This window comes from Monomorium pharaonis, chromosome 6, assembly GCF_013373865.1.
Source record: "Monomorium pharaonis isolate MP-MQ-018 chromosome 6, ASM1337386v2, whole genome shotgun sequence".
NCBI lineage: Eukaryota > Metazoa > Arthropoda > Insecta > Hymenoptera > Formicidae > Monomorium > Monomorium pharaonis.
In genome coordinates, this window is record NC_050472.1 from 7,690,495 (window position 1) to 7,697,230 (window position 6,736).

Below are 6,736 nucleotides of genomic sequence, written 5' to 3' on the forward strand. Positions count from 1 at the left end.
TGCAATGTCATGTGTAACAACATGCCCCATGTAACAACTAGCTCTGATCTCCCCATATTTATATAAAATAAATTAAGTTATAAAAAAATGGTAGCATAATTGTGAAAAAAGGTAAAGGTATATACATATAGACTTATTTAATAAAGATAAAATTTTTTGGTTTATACAAAATCTCATTTTTCTATCACAATAATAATTTATACATGTCACGAATTATTGGTTAACAATAGTGCGACAATCGATTTATCAAGCGATTTTTTTAATATAAAGATGATTAAAAGTGACTATATTACCAGCACGCTTAAGTGACTATACAAAATTTTATATCATTGTAATGTATACAACGTGTTAGGATCAGGACGGGGTCACTCCGTAATGATCACAAAGTCGAGCACGTAGAACTCGGGTAAACTTTATATTTATTAGTAGAACGACACGTACAAGTACACGCTATCAAGGCAAAGCGAGAACAGAACAGGCGGGACAAAAAAAGGTAAGACCCGCGCGCATGAAGGCGTATACCAACTTAGAACTAGAGAGAACAAAGATGGAGGCTCTCAATAGCCATGTTACTAGCATTAGGTGTCGACACTAACAAAAAGTCTGATCCGAAGATCGTAAGATGCACGCGACACGCGCCAACACCTCCCCTCGAACTGAGGATCGGTTATTTAACTTGGGATGCGTTGAAGTCCAGAAGCCTCTATGCACCTCAGATGTTTCGGCTTTGATAGCCCCTTAGTAAGCATATCAGCCGGCATATCATCAGTTGAAACATGGTCAATTTTCAATAGGTCATTACTTAAAGCTTCTCGGATGAAGTGATGGCGGATGTCTATATGCTTGCTCCGGGAGTGGAAGGTCGGATTCTGAGCCAGTCTCAGTGCCCCCAGGTTGTCGTTATGGACAGTGATGTCGGCCAGATCCGGGAATCCGAGCTGTCTCAGAAATTTGTGCAGGTACATCGCCTCTTTGGCGCATTCGGTCAGTCCCATGTACTCAGCCTCTGTCGTAGATAGGGCGACTGTCGGTTGCTTCCTCGAATCCCAGGAAATAGGACTACCTGAAAGCTTAAATATAAAACCAGTATAGGATCGCCGGTCCTGTGGGCAACTGCCCCAGTCGGCGTCGACGAATCCTTGGACAGGCCTCGAGTCTCCTCGATAAATCAGTCCCAGGTCTCTGGTTCCCTTCAAATATCGAAGGACCCGCTTGGCTGCAGTCCAGTGTTCCTTGCCGTGATAATTGTTGAATTGACCAAGGTAGCTAACGGCATAACTTATGTCAGGACGTGTAGTGACGGCTAGGTAGGTCAAAGCGCCCACGAGTTCTCGGTAGGGTGAGTCATCTTCTTCGTCGTCAGTTTCCGTGTTCGTCCTGGTCAATTTCACGTTCGAGTCCACAGGGGTGCCGACTGGGTTGCAGTCGATCATTCCGAAACGTTTCAGCAGATCGTCTATGTAGCCTCGCTGATGCATGGTTACTTCGTTTTTGCCAACGTTAAACTTGATGTTCAGGCAGTGTCCTATCTCGCCCAGGTCCTTAATGTCGAAACACTTCGACATTTTTTCGTGAAATCTGGAGATAACTGTAGGGTCGTGATAGGCGACGATGATGTCGTCCACGTATACGGCTACAATGATGAGGTCTTTCCCTTTTCCTGAGTGGTACAAACAGGGGTCGGCATCGGAAGGGATGGCTCCAAACTTCTTTAGTGCGTTGTTCAATTTCGTGTACCAATTTCTCCCAGCTTGACGAAGACCGTATAATGATTTCTTTAGGAGGCATACTTTATTTTTGTTTTGCATTTCGTGCAGCATCTTCTTCGCCTCGTTCGCGATATACTGGTCGTCGTCGTCCTTTGAAATCGAGTTCAAGATTTTTTCCAGCTGCTTTGGAGGCTTCATCAGAATCTTTTCGTTCAAATCTCCATTGAGATAGGCAGTTGTCACGTCAAAGTGGCGTATCCTCATCCCGAGACGAGCGGCCATTGCAGCAATAAGTCGTATCGATCCCATACGAGCGACAGGTGCAAAAGTCTCGTTAAAATGTAATCCGGGCTGTTGACTGAATCCCTGGGCGACAAGTCTAGCCTTGCGTCGTTGAATGGTTCCGTCGGGGTTAAATTTATTTCGCAACACAATGCGGCTGCCGATGATGGTAGAGTTCTCCGGTCGGTCAACAAGTTGCCATGTATTGTTTTGTATAACGGACTTGATCTCCGATACCATGGCATTCTGCCACTCCTCAGCTTCTGGGCTTGTCATCGCTTGTTTCATTGGTATTTCGGAAATTAGAGCTAAACTCTCCTCAACATACCCGGCATTTTCAGTGGTAGATGCATATACTTTACGAGGTCTTCCTCTCTCTCCGGTCCTTAGGATCTTCGGCCTTCCTCGTCCTCTGGACGGAAATTGCGGCGGTTCCGGAGGAGTTTCTCCGATGTTGTTTTCTTCAACCTGTTCTTCATCTTCGTCGACTGGGTTAGGTATCTCGATGTCGACAAATTCGGGTTTCTCCTCCGTTTCCTTAGTCGTTGATTTCTTGTCTGGTTCTTCGTATGATGGATGATTCAGTGAATATGGATTCGTATCCTCAACGAATTTGACGTCGCGCGATGTGACTATTTTTTTTTCTTCGGATAGCCATATTCTGAAGCCTTTGGATTCCGTGGAATAGCCCAGGAAGGTACCCTCCTTGGATCGTCGATCTAGCTTTCCTCGATTCGGTTCTCTGTTCAGACAGAATACACGGCATCCGAATTGTCTGAGATGCCTTACGTCGGGTGCATTTCCGGTCCACAATTGATATGGAGTAAGTCCGTTTAGACTCCTGGATGGACACCGGTTCCGGATATAATTAGCGGTGTTAACCGCTTCGGCCCAAAAATTAGGTGGTAATCCCGACTGAGCCAGTAAACATCTTGCTGTATCCATGAGGGTGCGGTTTCGCCGCTCTGCGATCCCGTTTTGTTCAGGGTTGTATGGGATGGTAAGTCGCCTAGTTATACCCTTTTCCTTTAGGAATTTGTCGAAATCCTTGCCTGTAAATTCAAGACCGTTATCAGATTGGAAACATTTAACCTTCCTACCTGTTTGATTCTCCACGAGTGCGATGAATTCTTTGGTTGCTTGTAGTGCCTCGCTTTTGTGTCGTAGGAATCGTACTTCACTCCATCTCGAATGGTCGTCGATAAACTCGATGAAATATCTCGCTTTCCCGTTCGATTCGACCCGCATCGGGCCGCAAACATCAGAGTGAATCAACTCGAGTGATTTTGATACCCTGCTTGATTCCTTGGGGAAGGGTGTGCGAGTCATCTTTCCTTCGAGGCAGATTTTACAGTTGAAGTCTTTGACGGTAGAGTCAAATTTTAATCCGTTCATGACTCCACGACGCTGTGCTTCGATGAGATCCCTCGTGTTTAGGTGCCCCAGCCTGCGGTGCCATAGTTCAAGTGCTGAAAAGTCCTCCGAGGTTGATAGTGCGTAGCTTGGTTCAGAGATTAATGCGCCTTGAGTGACTTCGCGTGCGAAGTATAATCCGCCGACTCTGTCCGCGACCAGCTTAACGCTCCCGTCTTTATCTAGCACTCTTGCGTCCCTTTTGGTAAAAATTACATTAAAATCGTTATCTGTTATTTTACTTACGGACATTAAATTTGTGCGCAGGTCCGGAACGTGTAGAGTCTTGTTTAGTGATACGAGTTTATGTGTGCCATCTACATCGGCCGAAACGATCACTTTTCCTTCACCAGCCGTCTCAGTTGAAGCGCTGCTTGCCAGGCTCAATTTTCCGTGTCTCGAATCGTTGATTTCGCTAAATGCCTCTAACTCGCCGCAGAGATGTGAAGTAGCGCCGCTGTCCAGACACCACATTCGTTGGCGCTCGTTCTCGCTGGCCTGTAGAGCTTCCCCGGCGTACAGCGATACCTCCTCGGCATTTTTAGCAGACGGGCTTTTGTCAGTCTTCGTCCGACAATTGGCAGCCTTGTGGCCTTGCTTATTGCACTTGTAACAACGGAATGTACTAACCTTTTTGTCGTCCGTTTGTGCGTTGTGTTTGCGTTCGTGAGCGTTCGATTTGTCACGTGCTCGTCCCTTGTATTTTCTTACGAGCATAGCCTTGTCGCCAGTGTTATGAGTCTCGTCTTTTCGCGCTTCATCTTCCTCGATGATCTTCACACGTAGAGTGTCGGGTGCCGGAAGTTCGTCACGAGCCTCGATTGCGCATCGGAAATTGTCGAAGCTCGATGGCAGACTATATAGCAGCATTGTTGCCATCACATCGGGATGTATATCGACTTGCATATCTTGCAGCTTGTCGACCGCGTCGAAAAATTTATTAATGTGCTCACGAATGTCGCCGCCCTCATCCATCCGATGAAGCATCAATCGTTTCAATAGTGTAGCTTTTCTGGCGGGTCCTCGCGATTGATAGGTTCCTTCAAGTTTTAGCCAAACATCGCGCGCAGTGGCGCAGCCTTTAATCTGTTTCAGCTCGGAACTACCAATTGCTAATATAATGTCGGACTTTGCCTTAGCGTCGCTCTTCTCCCAAGCTTTTCGTGCGGTTTCAGATGCCGCATCTCCGGCGATAACCTCAGGTTTCACAAGCTCACCGCTCACATACGGCCACGCGTCATTTTTTACGAGGAGAGCTTCCATGTGAAGTTTCCAAGTGTCGTAATTGTCTTTTCCGAGACACTCGATTCGCGTCACGCCCGCGGTGTTCATGGTGAAAGAGGGTTATGTATCGGGTTACTCTCGTTGTGTATTTCACTGCTTCGACTTGTCGCGATGCCCCTGGGCCCATAACCTGTTAGGATCAGGACGGGGTCACTCCGTAATGATCACAAAGTCGAGCACGTAGAACTCGGGTAAACTTTATATTTATTAGTAGAACGACACGTACAAGTACACGCTATCAAGGCAAAGCGAGAACAGAACAGGCGGGACAAAAAAAGGTAAGACCCGCGCGCATGAAGGCGTATACCAACTTAGAACTAGAGAGAACAAAGATGGAGGCTCTCAATAGCCATGTTACTAGCATTAGGTGTCGACACTAACAAAAAGTCTGATCCGAAGATCGTAAGATGCACGCGACACGCGCCAACACAACGGAATAAAAAAATAAATTACAAAAAATACTCAAATGTACACACATTTATGTAATAATACGTTTAAGTTTAAAAAGAATGAGAAAGTATGTGTAATTAAATGTTAAAGTGTACCTTAAAATAATTTTAAAATGCTCGAAATAAAAAATGTCTTATAACAAACGTTGGCTATTTTGTATATTAACTCTCCATAACGGTAAGGTACTAAACAAATGATTCCATAAGTAATTACTAAAATTTGTCAACTAATAATGGAGATAATACAAGTGACCATAATAACTTTTTCTTCTATTACTGTAATTTAATATAGTCAGTGCAGTTTTGTGTTTAATATCCAAAACATTAAATATGATATTTAAAGAATGGATAAACGGTAATAAAAGAAGTTGCTTAATAAGAAGAGTTAATTTTCAAAATCTCAGACAATATATATGTTTTAAAAATTAGTATTTATAATATATATTACCTGGTTCTTAATCTTCATAATCGACGGAAAACGGTGTGTTCTAATCAGATTCAAAATTTTGAAATTAAAATTTCTTGCATATGTTTGTAAAAAATACATATTAGAATAAGTCCTATAAAATGTTATTTCACTTATGTATCTTTATAAAAATTAAGAATATCTAATAATAATCTGCTTTTTAAAAAAATTTAAAGTTAAGAAAATTCTTTTGATGGTTATTTTAGAAGAGATTATTATAATAATAAAAAAATACAATATTTGGTGTAACAAAAGACAAAAAATTTACATTTGATTTTAATGTAAGATCATATATTGCTGTATTCTATATAGTATATAAAAATTTAGACTGTTGAAACAAAATTAGTTAAGTAAAATAAAAGTCAACATCAGCTCAACTATAAAAATAAATATATAAATTAGTATCTGCAGGGCTGTGAATATATATATATATATATAATTATGTCTCTAAAAATTTTGTTTGCGTAAATTTAAATTTCTTATATTAGAATTTTGAAATAAATGTTATCAGGGAGAGTCCCACTTGCCAACAATTCCAATTGCCTACAGCTTCGTTTACATACAAATTTAGCAGAGCTGCTCGGTTGCTTACATTCCCGATTACCTACAATTTCCATTGCCTATAGCTTCATTTGTACACATGAAAATAATTAAGGTACAAGAGTAGGATTGCACACATGACATTATTGCGCCCATACACATTGCACGCACGACAATATTACGCGCAGACACATTGCACATGATATTATTTCGCTCATGACATTATTGCGCATTTGCATATTGCACACATGACATTATGACGCTCATACACATTGCACACATGACATTATTGCACACGTGCACATTACACACATGATATTAATACGGTCATACACAATGCACACATGACATTATTGCGCACATATACATTGCACACATGACAATTACCACATGGATTTGCGACTTTTTTTGCAATGTGAGATCTACTTTTCTCTTTATTTTTAATTTACTTTTATTTTTATTTTAAATATAGTATATCTCGAAAACTAAAGCAGTTAGCTCTATAATAAGATCTATATAATTTTTTGGTGAGCATAAAAAATACTATCAAAAACCGTGGTCAAATTAAGGTGCCCAAGTTATTGGAATCGTGC